Genomic DNA, 17,474 nt, shown 5'->3' with positions numbered 1-17,474 from the left:
TAGTTATATTTACGTCCTTATTCTTTTTTCGATATGTTAAGAGTCGTCTTCATTAATAATACCACAGAAATTGTATATATGTAGAAATTGTGAAACTTTAGCATAACTGTTACTCTATATATCCTGTTGTTCTTCATACGTGAATTAACTTAGATGTTGGGAGGGAAACATGATGCGAAGGAAGAAATTATGGACATGGAAGTGCAGAACAGGAGAGTAAGGACAGATCTCTTGAAAGATGCACCAGTGATTACTCTAGCACATGAAGAGGAAGGTGAGTCCAGAGCAGCGTTCCTCAACCATTTTCAAGTCCATGCACCCTTCTGAGAGCTTTTTTTTTTCTTTTTTTTTATGTAGGAAGGACACTGGCCAAGGGCAACAAAAATCTAATAAAAAAAATGCCCACTGGAGAGTTTCATGTATCTTCGCGGATTAGATCATTATTAATTACAAAAGAATTACATAAATACTTGATATTTTCTCTAGTTTTAAACTTAAGACTGAAAATATATAAATAAATCTCTATTTTAAGATATTTTATGATTTAAGAGCATAAGAAAAAAAAAAGTATGTATCTTCGCGGATTAGATCATTATTAATTACAAAAGAATTACATAAATACTTGATATTTTCTCTAGTTTTAAACTTAAGACTGAAAATATATAAATAAATCTCTATTTTAAGATATTTTATGATTTAAGAGCATAAGAAAAAAAAAGTAGGGGAGAGCGGGGCTAGTTGCATCGCGGGTAAGTTGCATCAGTGAGCATAACTGGCAACTCAGCGGCTGCATTAGGGTGACAGGCGGTTCAAATGTGTGTTGGTCACTATGGTCAGTGCGGACATCGCTGCGGCAGAGGGAGGTGGATTGCGCAAGTGCTCTTGAATTTATGAGAAATTTACTGATTTCGGCCTTGGTAAGTAATTTTTTTCGATTTCACAATTTTTCTTGTACCTCATATATATATATATATATATATATATATATATATATATATATATATATATATATATATATACTCGTATATATATATATATATATTAGTAACAGTGTTTTGAAAATAGCTATATAATTCTGTACTATATGCAATTATTTCTCTTACAAATTTGCATTAGAATGACCGTTAGTATATACGAGTATTTAGCTGGCGATCAAATTTTGGTTGCTGTGAGGGGGCAAGTTCAATCATTCGTGACGGGGCAAGTTGAATCATGATTCAACTTGCCCCATTAGTAAATTTATTTCATTACTATAGTTAGACTATTCTTATGCATTCAACTCGTTTTATTTATTTCAGAAATGGTTCGGAACTACAAAAGAAAGACTGAACGTGGGTCAGCAACACCCCAACTAATGCAGGAGGCTGCTGATTTTGTTCGAAATAAGAATAAATCAGTGAGAGAGTCCGCACAACTGTTTGGTGTCCACTACTCAACCTTACAACGATTTATTCACAAAACCTCTGGCAACACTGCTAAAAACAATACACATGTAGGATATGCCAAACCAAGACAAGTATTTACATGTGAGCAGGAAGAAGAATTAGTATCCTATCTGAAAACAGCAGCAGCAATTTATTTTGGTCTTTCTCCGAGAGAAGTCAAGGAACTGGCTTTCAAATGCGCCAATGAAGCAAAGATAGAAATGCCTGATAATTGGCGCAATGATAAATATGCTGGAAAAGACTGGTTTTCAGGTTTCATGAAGCGACATGGACAAGAACTCTCAATTAGACCCCATCCTTCCTCTTCTACAGCCAATGAACCCCTTCCTTCCACTTCAACTGCAGTAGGACCACAACCAGCAGTAGCTTCTTTCATTACTGATCAAGTTGAAACTGCAAATGTTGGTGAGTCTTCCCTTTGCCCAGAAAAAATCATGCCACATCCAAAAGCAACACCTCGGAAAAAGAAATGTAATACAGGCAGAAAAGCACGTAAAAGTGCCATATTAACAGACACACCTGAAAGAAATGCTCTGTTTGCTGAAGCCATTAAGAAAAAAAAAACAAATAGAATGATGTCAAAGAAAAGAAAGCCACCAAGTAAAGGAAGCAGGAGTTTTTACACAAAGTTCGATCCAAAAAACCTGTTGAAAAGTACGACATATCCAGCTCAGACGACGAAGACTGGTATTGTCTGATTTGTGTAGAACCATATTCCAATAGCAGGCCCCGGGAGAAATGGATTCAATGTAGTACATGCAGAGGATGGTCTCATGAGGAATGTTTGGGAACAGATGGAGGTATAATTTTATATTATATTTGTCATAACTGTGAATCTGATGATGAATAAATTTAAGGTTCATCGGTTCAGTTTATTGTGGATTTCTATTTTCTTATCATTTAAATAAACTCTCAAAAGTTATAGTTTGTTTATGATGCAACTTGCCCCGCAGATGGGGTAAGTTGCATCAAATATTTTTTTAGATATATATCAAAATTAAGTATATAAGAAATGATTTTCATTAATATCTACGCATGTGAACTTGATGAGGTCTAGCATATTTATATACAACTGAATTTCACTTGAATGAATTATACACAATTCTGTAGAAGGAAATGTAAAATTTGATGCAACTAGCCCCGCTCTCCCCTATGTATCTTCGCGGATTAGATCATTATTAATTACAAAAGAATTACATAAATACTTGATATTTTCTCTAGTTTTAAACTTTAGACTGAAAATATATAAATAGATTTCTATTTTAAGAGATTTTATGATTTAAGAGTATAAGAAAAAAAAAAAAGTATGTCTACAGGTGGCAGTTCTTGTACAAGACATACAAACCTACGTCACGCATCCTACCTATCCAGAAATTCACCTAATCTTCTAAAGTTCCCCATTAGGGGTGAAAGGGTTCGTCCAAGTACCTATAAGGACTTCAATATCGTTTCGTTATCGCCATCGCCCGCATCGTTACCGTGGAAACACGCATCGTTATTGTGGAAACTGGAATCGCATCGTTATCGTGGAATCGCATTGTTGCCATGGAAACTAGAATCGCATCGTTATCGTGAAGACTTGCATCATTATCGTGGAATTGCATCGTTATCGTGGAAATTGGAATAGCATTGTTATCGTGGAAACTCGCATCATCATCATGGAATTGCATCGTGATCGTGGAAACTGGAATCGCATCGTTATCGTGGAAACCCGCATCGCATCGTTATCGAAGAATCTCATCGTTATCATGGACACTCGCATCGTTGTCTTCGTCACGCGCATCGTTACCATCATTCGCTTCGCTACTGTAAAATGAAATTCGTTATCGTTAAATTACTCAATTATCATTACTGCGGCATAAATATTCTACATAACTCTTATATGATAATAAATCCGGCAGTACAATACCTCTATGAAAAAAATTCAAGGCTCAATTTTTTTTCTAGCACATATCGTATAATTTTGGGAGATGAAGTGCATACTTTTCCACATTAACGTGAAAATTATGGTGTTAAAATTTCTTAAACTTTCATTCGTCATATGTAAGACGCACTGAGAGCCTTTTCGCTGACATTGTAATATAATCGTAATAACGTACATGATTCCAGTATTGCCTCTGCTCTAAGTATGTTTCACTGCTTCTTTGTTTCGTAACTGTCGATATGCTTAGTGCTCAACTCCTTCATCTTACTGGCCAGTTTGTCTCCAGCTCTTCTCTCATGTGCACATTTTACTGTTAACCTGAATGAAGCCCTAATGAGAAGACTCCTCTGTCGTCTATTTTACCGACTCCTTCTTTCCCTAGACATCTTTTTCCAAGTCTATTTTGGGCCGTCGTTTTTGACAGTCTTCACCATGCAGTGAAGCATCCCTTCTTCCATATTTCTCCTAGGTTGTCCGTCTCTCTCTCTCTCTCTCTCTCTCTCTCTCTCTCTCTCTCTCTCTCTCTCTCTCTCTCTCTCTCTCTCTCTCTCTCTCTCTCTCTCTCTCTGTCTGTCTCGCTCTCTCTCTCTCTATGCTCAGCTCTAGCACCTTGGACAATAATGATAAAACAAAATGCCACATCTCAAACACGAGGCGCGAGTTGCGTCTGAGTGTAATATACGAATATAATAAACACATTTGAAATACTTTAATCTCACTTTAATTCCTTACATGACACTTAATTCTTAAAACATCTTTTCGTATTAAGCACTCTTATTTATGCACACAGGCCTCCACGTAGGTACTCTGAAAAAAAAAGAAAAAAATCATGCACCCCGGGATGCACTATGCACCCAGGTTGACTATCATTTTCCTACAGTAGAGCATGAAGTGCATGAATCTCTTTTAGAGATTTTGGTGAAACGATGTTGCCTTGGATATATCAAAAGTTTTTGATAGAGTCTGGCACAAAACTTTTATTTCCAAACTATCCTTATACGGCTTCGGTTTTTCTCTCTGTAACTTCATCTCAAGTTTCCTTTCTGACCGTTCTATTGCTGCTGTGGTAGATGGTCACTGTTCTCCTAAATCTATTAACAGTGGTGTTCCTCAGGGTTCTGTCCTGTCACCCACTCTCTTCCTATTATTAATCAAAGATCTTATCCAAACTTTTTGTCTTATCCACTCTTATGCTGATGATGCCATCCTGCATTTTTCCACGTCTTTTCATAGACGCCCAACTCTTCAGGAAGTAAACAGTTCACGCAGGGAAGCAAGCCACAGAAGGCCTGACTTCTGATCTTTTTAAAATTCCTGATTGGGGCAGAGCAAACTTAGTATTGTTCAATGCCTCAAAAACTCAATTCCTCCATCAACTCGGCACAACCTTCCAGACAACTATCCCCTCTTCTTCAATGAAACTCAACTGTCCCCGTCTTCTACACTGAGCATTCTCCGTGTTTTCTTTTAATTATAATCTAAACTGGAAACTTCACATCTAATCTCTAGCTAAAACAACTTCTATAAGTCGTCTCCGCCAGTTTTTCTCACCCCTCCTCTTTCCCCAGCTGCTACAGTGGTCTTATCCGTCCAGGTATGGAGTACGCTTTAAAAGTATGGGGAAGGGAGGGGGTTCCACTCATACCTCTATTTCAGACAGGGTAAAATCAAAAGCTTTTCGTCTGATCAACTCCTCTCCTCTAAATTAATGTCTTCAGCCTCTTTCTCATCGCCGCAGTGTTGCATCTCTTGCTATTTTCTGCCGCTATTTTCATGCAAAGTGCTCTTCTGATATTGCTAACTGCATGCCTCCCCTCTTCCCGCGGCCTCGCTGCACAAGACTTCATTCTTTCTCTCATGCCTATTCTGTCCACCTCTCTAATGTAAGAGTTAACCAGTATTATCAATCATTCGTCCCTTTCTCTGGTAAACTCTGGAACTCACCGCCTGCTTCTGTATTTCATCCTTACCTATGACTTAAACTCTTTTAAGAGGGAGGTTTCAAGACCTTATCAAGAATTATCCTTCAATTTTCGACGATTCTATTGACATCTCTTTTGGGACTGGTACCTCAGCGGGCTTTTTTTTTTTTTTTCCTTCTTTTGTGTTTCCCTTGGGCAGTGACCCTCTTACGTAAAAAAAAAAAAAAAAAAAAAAAAAAGTGGAAGCTAAGTCTACAACATCGTTTCTTAGCCTCTCCCACCCTCAGCATCCCTTGTAGTCATGTATGGGCAGTCCATCACCCCCTAACTGGCCAGCTATCTGGTTACAAAGACTACAGCTGCAACTATACGCAAGGATAACGTGTTGTACTGATTGACCTTTTATTTCTTTCATTCTCCAGAAATAAAACATCGAGCATGTCAGTGCTATAGACAAGAGTAATAAATTCGGTGTTCTTCCTCACTGAGCTAAAATACATAATCACAGTTGAAAAAAGGATAAAGTTTATCAAATAAAAAGTACACTGCTGTCAAAAGTATCCCTGTAATATTTTTGTATCCCTTTTAAAGCACATTGACATAAATAGTATTTCCTGGCACCCCTAAAATTTATTCCAGCATACCCTGAGGATGCTAGCATCCCACGGTAAGAAAAGCAAAAAGTACTAGAGGAGTCTACCCGGCGCCCCGTTTTCTGTGAGGTGGAGGGAAGCGAAGTAAACAACAAAGCCAAGCCGCCTGGCATGCCGCGCTGCTTCTATATCACCCTACACCTCACCTGGGAACTCGTAGGCCATGTATTCTGAGCCCCTGCCCTCATTCCTGCTTGTATTTGACTAGGTAGGTTGTGCACTCCACCCTTCACTGTTCTGCAAGCCACTGGAGTGATACCATCGTGTCACCCCAGACTTGATGCCAACAGGTTATGGTGTTATTACTTGGCCCATACAATCTGCATCTGTCACACGAGCTGAAGTTTACTGTTTGAAGTGCAAGGGTAAGGGGTGGGGAATTCCCCACAACACTGATCGTCAAAAACAAAATTCCTGTGCCAATATACCTGATACTTTTTTTTTCCTACCCAGGTGTAGTTGGTTGATCACCGTACAAATGCCTCATAAGACCATTTAGTTGTATACAATATCCTAAGCAGCAGATAAGATTTCGTAACTGTCATGTAACAGTGAGGAATATTTATAAATAACGCTGGCACTGTAGTCTAATAAGGGGTGATTGGTTTGCTCTCCCTAAGTTACAAGAAGCAAAACATGCAGCACTGCCTTAGCCCCGTGGTGAGCACTAACACTTAGAACTTGCCTTGTTTGCTTGATGTCTATACACAAGCTAACAATTCCAAAGCCGTCAGCAAATCCCAAATTTATGTATATTATTAGAATAGTCACATTTGTCTGGTGTAAAATGATAATCTATAGCCAAAGTACAGTGGCATTTTATTGCTTTCAACCAATAAAGAAGTCCATGGTGAAGATATTTTGATGCATTGAAAATGGTCACATTAAAAACCATCAGATGCTTCATTTTGCCACAATCTCACCTCTCCCCTACAAACATGGGGCTGTGGCTAGAAAGTGACTTTGAAGAGATCCAGGAATGGAGAACACCCTAAGCTATGGAGGTTATTAAGTTTGGTTATGCACCTAGTTTTCATTATATGTAGGGATACAGCTCTGCAAAACCCTCATGATGAGAATCCACATAGTGTGAATGTATCTATACATTAATTACAAGGATTATGTTCCATGAGTTAATTTTGATCCCAATCCTAATGTTACTCTTGGCACTTTCTCTGCACCACAATGCACTAAAGAAATACTAGAACACATCAGTGATGGGAGAGAAGTTGGGTGGTTGGGTGAAGTGCTGTGTTGTTGCATCATTTGAGCATTTGGGTGGTAGTGGTTTGAAGAATTGTCAGTTGTTTGGCAGGCAGAGTTTTATTTTTGGACATAATCCTTGTATGGTGCCAAAATAGATTAGTCCTTGACTGAAGAGTCGCCTCCTCTCCAAGCTGAGGTATGTATCCATTGCAGCCTATGATAATCTTCAGCTAGTTTAAAAATCACAAACTTGAATTTTTCTCTTAGTGAGAATACCTGGCACATTTAGGATCACCACAAAAATGTGAATCCACTTAATCAAAATCTCCATGTAACAAGAACTAGGTGTATTCAATTTTGAAAGCCATCACTATCACATGGCCAAGGTGATTGATGACAGTAAGCATAACCATGAGGGGTGGGAATCCTGGGAAGCAAAACTGCATTTCCAACAGCCATTAATGAGACCATCATTCTTAACACATCAGGGACAGCAGACTACTGACCATGGACTTCATTACTAGTTGAAGGCATCCAAATCACAGGTTTTGAAATTGCTCTTTATTCATACTGTGCTTATTCTTTAGTACAGAGCTCACAATAAACTGGGTAAAAAAAAATCACAAAAAGTACAGTCATCCCTTAACATTTGCAGGGATTAGGTAGCAAATGCCTGCACATGTTGAAAATGTATAGCTATATTTGCTGTCATCCTTAGAAACATTAGAATCCCCATTTCCTTATGAAAATTGGGAGAAACTGTAAAATTTGCAGGAGTGAGAAAGTCAGAGGAGGTACTGTATCAAGATACCTCTGATTTAAATGAGGGACAGCCAAGCTTAGAGACATTTATGGTCCCTTCCTCATGGAAGGACTCTGAGGTTGGTTTTGTTTTAACTACCATGTTCATAATTTTGGTGGCAAGTGTGCAGCTGTCTGTAGTGTGTGTAGTGTAGTGCTGACAGTAAGTGAGACTGTCTTTATAATGAAGGCTGGAACTGCACTCAATGTTACTGAGGCATAAGTAAACACAGGGAACATGGAATGGATCAGCACAAGGTGTGCAGGATTCCATCAATCTCCTCTATATACCTCCCTGGGAGTGACTTTGCCAGAGCAGCAATCAGCAATGTGTCCTCCTCTAACAGAGAAATAGTTACATTCTGGTAGTTTGTTTTGTTTTGTAGTCCTTTACAGAATAAAATCAATATAATATATATAATGAGTTTGGTATGTATTTTGCAGACACCCCATGGACGAGATCTTCCTGTGACACAGCAGCTGCTGGCAACTCTTTCTGCTTTGAGTTGCCAGACACTAGAAATTGGTTGTTTCCCATCCACCACATGGTTAGTTTTTACACTATTTTGCCATTTCAGTAATCATGAAGAGAAAAATTGGGATTTTTAAAGTTATCAAAAAGATAACTGCGATGAATATACTTGTACTTTAGGTATACACTCAAAAAAGTGTAGTCACATAGTCAGCATGATACAAACTGACACCAAGGATAGATCCATTGATTACATGCTACTCATGTTGGTTTCCATGTGTGTGTTTAGTACAGCTGTACCTCCATGAATCAACTGAGTGGCACTTGTAAATGATCCAATAAGATTTGAGCTGCCACAGTAATGCTTCATAAAACACAGATGGAAGCTTAGTCGAACATGCTTACCAACACTGGTGAGACGGCCTTATTGTTTAGCATGAAACTCATCACACCCTACTGTAATGATACTTTTTTGAGTGTGTGTACATATCTTGGAAATATGAAGAACACGGTGTTTCTCTCTAATCTTAACCATGCCATACATGTGAAGAACACAGTGTTTCTCTCTAATCTTAACCTTGCCATATATGTGCCAACTTATGAATTTCCATGCCCACTTTTAGTGTTCTAAACCTTTGTGTACAGCAACCCTGGTCAGAATATGCTCCTAGGGGCTGCTAAGAAAATCACTCAAATATGCATAGGAAATGTGAAAAGAACAGTAAAACAGATATAAAGTGGTAATGCTTCAGGAATGTCAAGAAATAGACTTGTAGTATGAAGTGTTAATGCTTCAGAAAAATCAAGAAAAGATGACTTGTATCCTCTAGACAGTGTGAACAAGATGGAGAAAATCATGACTCCTTGAATAATCATGAGTTAAGCAAGTGTTTCCAAGGCTAATGTATGCTTATGTGTTTCCCAATTACAAATTTAATAAGTTGACTTGCACCAGTGTAAGGCCAATTGGTATGAAAACAGCTTGCTTCGGTTCTGGACCATAGCTGTTGTGGCCCAACCTGCCATTGAACAATAGTTTTTGTTAATCTAACCACATTTTAAATTCTCATAATGTGGGTCTGTTGTGTTCACAACTGTTCTAATTTGTTTTCCCAGATATCCTGTTGGTATCATTTCCTAAGGCAGTTTGCTGTTGCAATATGTAACACTATCATGGCCACCCTCATAAAGATACTGTATATGACATCTATACTCTTTTTATTCCTGGAAGGACATTTAGACATTGGCAGAGATCCATTAGCTACTCTGCCACATCACACAATTGGTCTTAAATATATCAGTTCTTTTTACTTTTTATTGAAATTCAAGCATTAAGTATGGATTATTTAGCTCATCAAACAATGCAATGCTACAAATGGTTTTGGTTTTAGGATAATAAATAGTCTGGGTTTTACATAAATATCACAATATTTGGCAACAGCTTTTGCAACATTGTCATTTAGGTATAGCACCTGGGGTGCTTATTGGTAGGGTTAGGTGACTTGAGTTAGAGAGAGGGGTGGCTCAGCCTCTCAAGGAACACTCCCACACTGGAAGCAACTTCCAAGTGCTCGCGTGTTCTTCACAGCTGGGAGAAAGGATTTATTTACCATGAATAGGATTTATTTACAACGAATAAGTATTTTTAGAAGAGAAGGGCCAATAGGGGTCCTATCTTTACATCCTCTAGAGCAATAGCTCAGACAGCCAAAGGCACTAATGTGAGTGAGACGACAGTGTAATGAATCTGCTCTGCCCCAAATCGAGATTATGCAAAATAATTACCGCAAACAAATAAATTATGGAAAAATTATTCCCACAGTATCATACAATACTGAGAGAGAGAGAGAGAGAGAGAGAGAGAGAGAGAGAGAGAGAGAGAGAGAGAGAGAGAGAGAGAGAGAGAGAGAGAGAGAGAGAGAGAGAGAGAGAGAGAGAGGGGGGGGGGGAGTGGAGGGGGTCAGTTGCCTGTCCTTTCCAGCAAGGTGTTAAACCAATAATTGGTCCTGTAGAAACACAGCAACCCAGCTCACAGGGAATTCCCTTATTTGGCCAATGTCCAAACATTCTTTCAGGAGTAAAAACACTATAGGTATAAATGAACCAAATTAATTAGATTTAATGACTTAGCTGTATTATACTAGTATTTACATACTACTGTATGTCCTTCTACAACATATTATAATAGTGTCTTCACTTAAGTGTCATTTCTAACGGTTAAAAAAATTTATCTGGCACAGATATGCCACTCATCACAGACACAGTCACACATCATCTCAGACATCAAATCTAATAGTTATTGTATATGCATATGTGATGTCAAATCTAATAGTTATTGTATACATATGTGCCGAGTTAATAATGGTACTGCACAAATTGTAAATTATATAGCTTTTATTTATCATTTATGATTTTTCACAAAACAGTTTTGTTTCAGGTACCAGTGACATCAAATTCAAGTCCTGCAAGAACTTGGTGACTCTATTCCTCATGAGACATTCCTCATGAGACATTTATTTGGCTGATGAACAATCCAGGCTGTACAAGCATAACAAGACTTTGTTTATTAATAGTTGGTTTTTGAAATGTTGGAAAGTGCTTGAAAAGGTGATGTGCAGTGAAATATCACCAAGAATTGGAAATATTTTTGATTACTGACAGAACTGAGTCTGGATGTCTTAAATATTACTATCCCCAAGAAAATATACTTCTGCACTCTAATTGTATATTATATCTTACAACTTATGTAAGTAGATACTAGTATTTACTTTAGCATATTAATAATTTCATTATTTAATAACACAAGTTGTAAATAGGTACATTAATGATAGACTTTTCTCAAAGATCTACATAAACACCAATCAGCGCTCTTCATTGCTTACCAAACATTAAGTAGGGGAAGTAATAGTGTAATAAGGTTTTGATGTATGGATGCAAGGCCTAATCTGAAATAATTGTAATACCTGCAAAATCTGAAAGATAAAACATACAAAAGAAACAAAAATGTTCAAAACTTCTAGATGTGAACAGTGTGGAAAATGCTTCACCAGAAACAGTCACCTCACCCGGCACAAGCTCATCCATACGGGTGAGAAAAAATTTGAATGTTTACAATGTGGTAAGCTATTTAATAGAAAAGGTGACCTTACTAGACACATGTTAACTCACACAGGTATAAAGAACTTCAAGTGTGAGGAATGTGGGAAGATGTTTAATAGAAATAGCCACCTCACCAGACACATGAGAGTGCACCTTGACACAAAGCAGTTCATGTGTAAGGATTTTGGGAGAATGTTTGTTGGAAATAACAACTCTAGACAAACAGTAACACAGTCTAACGTGAAACAATTCAAATGTGAGGTGTGCAACAAAGTTTTTACGAGGAACAGTCACCTTACCCGACACATGCTGATTCATGCTGGTATAAAGCGATTTGTATGTGAAGAATGTGATAAGCCATTCCACAGAAATAGTGACCTTAACAGACATAAACTGACACACAAATAGTGGTACACTGTAGAGGAATGGCTCTCTGCTACTGATGATGCTAATCTTTTAAGAGGCTGAATATTTTCTACCAAGTATGACTGCTGAAAAATATGCTGACAAATTATTTGTGTAACTTATAATTAAAAAAAAAAAAAAAACAAGAAATATATATTGAGTACCATAACAATGACATCTGTTACTTTTATTTTTTTTAATGCAATGGACCAGTATCTAGGTAATGTTTAATGACTTGCAACTTTTCTTTGTATTAGGTTTTCTTTTAACAGTTTAGTGGATACCTAAATAACTATTAATAATAACTGAGTGTGTGTGTGTATATATATATATATATATATATATATATATATATATATATATATATATATATATATATATATATATATATATATATATATATATATATATATATATATAGACACACACACACACACACACACAATTATTAACTGGTATTAACTGTATTAACACACACACACACACACACACACACACACACACTATTATTAACTGGTATTAATTGTATTAACACACACACACACACACACACACACACACACACACACACACACACACACACACACACACACACACACACACACACACACACACACACTATTATTAACTGGTGTTAACTGTATTAACACACACACACACACACACACACACACACACACACACCACTGTCAATAACTGTATTTATTTTCATATACATCATCTTTTACTGTTAGTGTTATTTGATGCCACATTAATAGACTGTAGCAATTCAGTTCATGAATGTGCACAAGATCACAAATGATGCCTTGAATCCTAAACTTTGATGTTACCCTGTAAGTTATTATACTGATACTTGATTTGGGCCCTTTGCTGATGTGTGTCAATTGTTGTATACATTTATTACTTAAAGAGTACTGCTGGATTAATTTACCTTTTTTTATTATGAACCATTATAATTTTTGTTTAAGTACTATCCAAAAGAGTAATACATTTGTGTTGTGCATATCAACCACTAATGCACATACACACATAAACACACATGCAGTATTGGTCTTCTAAGTTGTGCAGTTGCTTGCAAATAGAAAGGAAAATGTAGTGGACATTTACCAGAGTAGTGCATCTTCATTACATACTTGTCTTAAAAGTCTTCTGTCACACAAGCGGCAGGTGTTCCTTTCTATTTCATTACTCTTGGTAACCTCATGGTACATAGCATACTAATGCTGCTTGCCTTTGGGGTTTTTATTCCACCCTTCTATTATTTTCTTGAACTAATCCTACATTAGTACATGAACATGGGTTATGTCACAACTTCAAGACAGAAAAGGGCCTGCATACTGACCCTCAGAGAAAGAGGGAGAAAGGTAATCTCAGGAATGCACCAACAGGTATAAAGCCAAAACATCTGACATGATGGACTGCATGATGGAAGCATGCTCTATAATGTTCCCTAGAAGGAATTTTAAGTATATTATTACTCACTATGTCTTGTGCTACTTAAACTCATCCTGTATTAACTCTGACCCCAAATATGACTAAATAATAAGCCATGGCCTCACTACTCAGGCAATGTCACAGGTCAAGGTGACCAAACAAGTGAGATGCTGGCTTATTTTGGTCCATTTATACATTTATGATACATTATACTGTGGTGCTGAGGATGTCCAAAATACTATTAATTAAAAAAATGAAAGCATAAATGCAGCCAATTACCTTGAGGTATTACAGTCACATCCAGCACTCTTCTTGACAGATGCCACTCATGTACAATGGAAGACCCTACCAAAGACAAAAAATTCTCAGTGTGAGAACATAGTTTTTGATTGGACAGAAAAACTAGACAGCCCATGAAAACTGTTGACTACAGACCATAGCATTAATATAAACAAATCAATGAAAATTATTTTGAAGGTTAAGTCATGTTTGGAACAAACTGAGGACTAATGCCAACATGTCTTCAAGAAATCGTTAAGAAAATTCAAGGTACACAATATTCAAAAGTGAACAACAAAGTCCTGATGAATGTTTGTAGTTATGGTCCCATCTTGTAGGTCATGACTTCCAAAACCAATACTATGTGTGTGTGTGTGTGTGTGTGTGTGATCATAATTCAAGCAAATTTTGTTAACGAGATTGCTATAAGTTAATTTCCGTACCACCTGGTGCTACCAATCCTGCTCTGCCCTAGTGGTTTATGGGCATGCCTAATTACTTTTAAAATGTCTCATTATTTTAAAGATTTTAAGAAGTTCACCTGACAAACAAGCATTTATTTTAAGGAAAGTTCTGAAATGTTAAATTATGATAAAAACAAAAACTATTCTGCTTCATGTATCAGGAATTATTAGATAACAAAAATGGACTCTTCAGTTTTATCACATAGATGGTTGTCATTACAGTAGTTAACTTAAGTACACCTAATGTTTAACAATACATTATCATCTTATGCAAAATCTGCTATCACTGGCCATTGGTCAGCTGGTAACATTGCTGTATCCAGCATGAAATAAGCTTACATCTTTGCAATGAACATTTTCTGCTTCATAGTGATTTGAATCCATACTATTATACAGAGGTTATTCTTTGTAAATTGCTAAAAAATTTGTTAATCTTAAAAGTTCACAAGTAATTAATTACTCATGCCCATAAACTCATGATACAGGTACATAACATAACATTTTAAAGTTCTAGAATACTGCAATAACCACTATGAATACTATTCAACAACACCAGCATCATTTAACACTGCCCCATAGCAGTGGAAACTATGAACATGGTATCACTGAAAATATTTTCATTGAATACAGGAATAAACTCAGTTCAGTGACATAACATGTAATGTCGCATTGCAAGATTTTTTGCAATTTGCCGTTTCTCACACAGGTGTAAGGTGACATCCAAGAAAATTGGAAAATATTTGCAATGCAAGCACAACTTTAAAAGTAATGAATAAATAGGTCTTTGTGCTTCTAAGGAATATGAATGGTAGAAATCCAGGAAGCTAGTTTTATACTGCAACTGCTCTGAAAAGCATATTGTGTAGTTCAGACAGAGGTCTCTTCTTGGAAGGAGTGGGCTGTGAGCAGCATTGCAGAGCCTCATACCTGACATTAAAAGTTTTTGTTGCAATAACTTTTACTAGACTCATTAGATTAAGCAGATTTCTTAGTTTAACCTAATACAATGACAGATAGAGTTTAACTGATCTGTAGGGTATTGTGCTGATAAGGTTGGTTTAAGACTAAAATTCTGTTAAGTGACACTTGCATGTTCCAGGTAGGATTACACGTATGTATATTCACATAGATGAACAATAAATTGTAATGATTTCTATCAGCCACATCAAAGATATTAACACTTCAGGGTACAGGACCCAGGACAAGAACTACCCAAGTGCTGGGTTTCCTTGCATGAAGTAAACACTGTAAGTAGAGTTAGTCTATTTTCTCTCCTTTTTATTAATGGAAAATTTTTCTACTGCCACCACCAGGAACTGCCTTGCGGAAGGAGTTTTTAGAAATTTTCATACCTACATATGTTATGATACCAGTCTCTTGCAGCACCATGTCTCAAGGTTGAGTGATTGGATCATAAATATGTACAATAATAAAAGAGGCAGTCCAAATATTCCATATTTCATTTTACCTGAACAGTGTAATTTAATAACACTCTCTACAGTATGTGTATTCTTGGTTAAGGTAGTACATGCTATGAATGAAATCAATGAAATTTAAAATATTGTTCAATGAATATAAAATTAAAGTGGAAGCTCTTAATGCATTTACCTGCAATGTACACTGCAAGTAATAACTTAGCATTTCATTGTGTAAAAAATACACCCAAGCTAAATACTGTTAAATCATTGCATCTCTATAAAGTCTTGTTGAGCTTGAAGAGCAAAGCAATTTTAAAATGGACCAAACTGCAGCAAATATGTGGCTTGTTAAATCATAAGTGGGCCAAATCAAGTTTCTGGCAGAAGGGGTTTACATTAAGAGGAGCAGGTGTGTACATCAGATTTTTCGGTTATCTTAAGAAGATAAGAACATAAGAAATAAGGGAAGCTGCAAGAAGCGACCAGGCTTACACATGGCAGTCCCTGTATGAAACACACCTACCTATTTCCATCTGTTATCCCCATCCATAAACTTGTCTAATCTTCTCTTAAAGCTCTCTAGTGTCCTAGCACTAACTACATGATTACTGAGTCCGTTCCACTCATCTACCACTCTATTTGAGAACCAATTTTTTCCTATCTCCTTCCTAAACCTAAATTTTTTAAGCTTGAACCCATTATTTCTTGTTCTACCCTGGTTGCTGATCCTAAGAATTTTGCTTACATCTCCCTTGTTATAACCCTTATACCACTTAAAGACTTCTATCAGGTCCCCTCTTAACCCACTTCTCTCTAGAGAATGTAAATTTAACAGCTTCAACCTCGCCTCGTAAGGAATACTCCTCATCCCCTGTATCCTTTTAGTCATTCTCCTCTGTACTGATTCTAATAGCCCTATATCTTTCCTGTAATGTGGGGACGAGAACTGCACAGCGTAGTCTAGATGAGGTCTGACCAGCACCAAGGATAACTTTAATATATATATATAAGTATAACTATATATATATATATATATATATATATATATATATATATATATATATATATATATATATATATATATATATATATATATATATATATATATATATATATATATATATATAAGTATAAATATATATAAGTATAACTCTTACCAACAGCAGCTCTTGGATGAGCTAAATTATGCATATATGGTGATGAATATTCAACTGTACATGTGTATGGTGATTTTGTTTTGGAGTCACACATAGTTATGTTACAGTGACATGATTCATGTAGCACCACATCACAAACTCTAAGTCCATGTCAATGAGGCTCACATGGAGGGATAAAGTGTAATGCATGTGTTAGTATGTTGGTATGCAAGTACTGTGACTGCATCACGTTGCCATAGTAATTAGTCCTGTGGCAAGTATTTTATTCACCATTGTACTTTTGGTCGATATTTTTGTTGCAATGGATGCAAATGAATTGTCATATTAATATGTAAACAAATAAGGCTTCATACATGACACATTTAAGCTGCAAATAATGCCACTAATTCAAATGGCCTGTGTAGTTTGGAATTGGTCATGTAATCCTCCGCGAGGGTATGAAAGGCAGCAAGGGAGCTGCCACGTCAGTTTGATCTTTATCATGGCATTAGACAGGTGCACAGATTGCAATTTGGGTTTACTCAACTTTTTTCCTGTGCTACAGTGGGAAATCCAAGGATTTGTACAATTTAATTTTGTGAGTTCTTCCAAATCATTCTTGTTAGTGTGGTGTGCTGATATAATATTAGATTAGATTAGTGTCCCTAAGGAGGGCCCAGGGGAAGCAAACGACCCCCCCCCAAGCTAGTTTAGGTTTGGTTAGGTAATGCTAGTTCAGTTAGGTTAGGTAGTGTTAGGTTAAGTTAGGTTAGAATTCTTAAGGGGACATGTCCAGGAGGGGCAAAGCTCTCCTGG

General features: G+C 36.8%; 3 long non-coding RNA genes across 3 annotated transcripts in view; 2 read left to right on the top strand and 1 right to left on the bottom strand.

Annotated features, from left to right (window-relative positions):
• The window catches only part of LOC135105780 (uncharacterized), an 80,816-nt gene that overhangs the window by 3,810 nt on the left and 59,532 nt on the right, over positions 1 to 17,474 (bottom strand). The window lies entirely within an intron of this gene.
• LOC135105434 (uncharacterized) lies at positions 839 to 2,320 on the top strand. The gene is made up of 2 exons (XR_010270839.1): positions 839 to 917; positions 1,299 to 2,320. It is a non-coding gene; the product is annotated as an uncharacterized LOC135105434 (long non-coding RNA).
• LOC135105779 (uncharacterized) lies at positions 5,995 to 15,554 on the top strand. Its single transcript, XR_010271004.1, has 3 exons — positions 5,995 to 6,152; positions 8,396 to 8,499; positions 10,861 to 15,554. It is a non-coding gene; the product is annotated as an uncharacterized LOC135105779 (long non-coding RNA).

Source organism: Scylla paramamosain, chromosome 12, assembly GCF_035594125.1.
Source record: "Scylla paramamosain isolate STU-SP2022 chromosome 12, ASM3559412v1, whole genome shotgun sequence".
Classification (NCBI taxonomy): domain Eukaryota; kingdom Metazoa; phylum Arthropoda; class Malacostraca; order Decapoda; family Portunidae; genus Scylla; species Scylla paramamosain.
The sequence above is the reverse complement of the archived record's forward strand: the minus strand, read 5'-3'. Positions and strand labels throughout refer to the sequence as shown.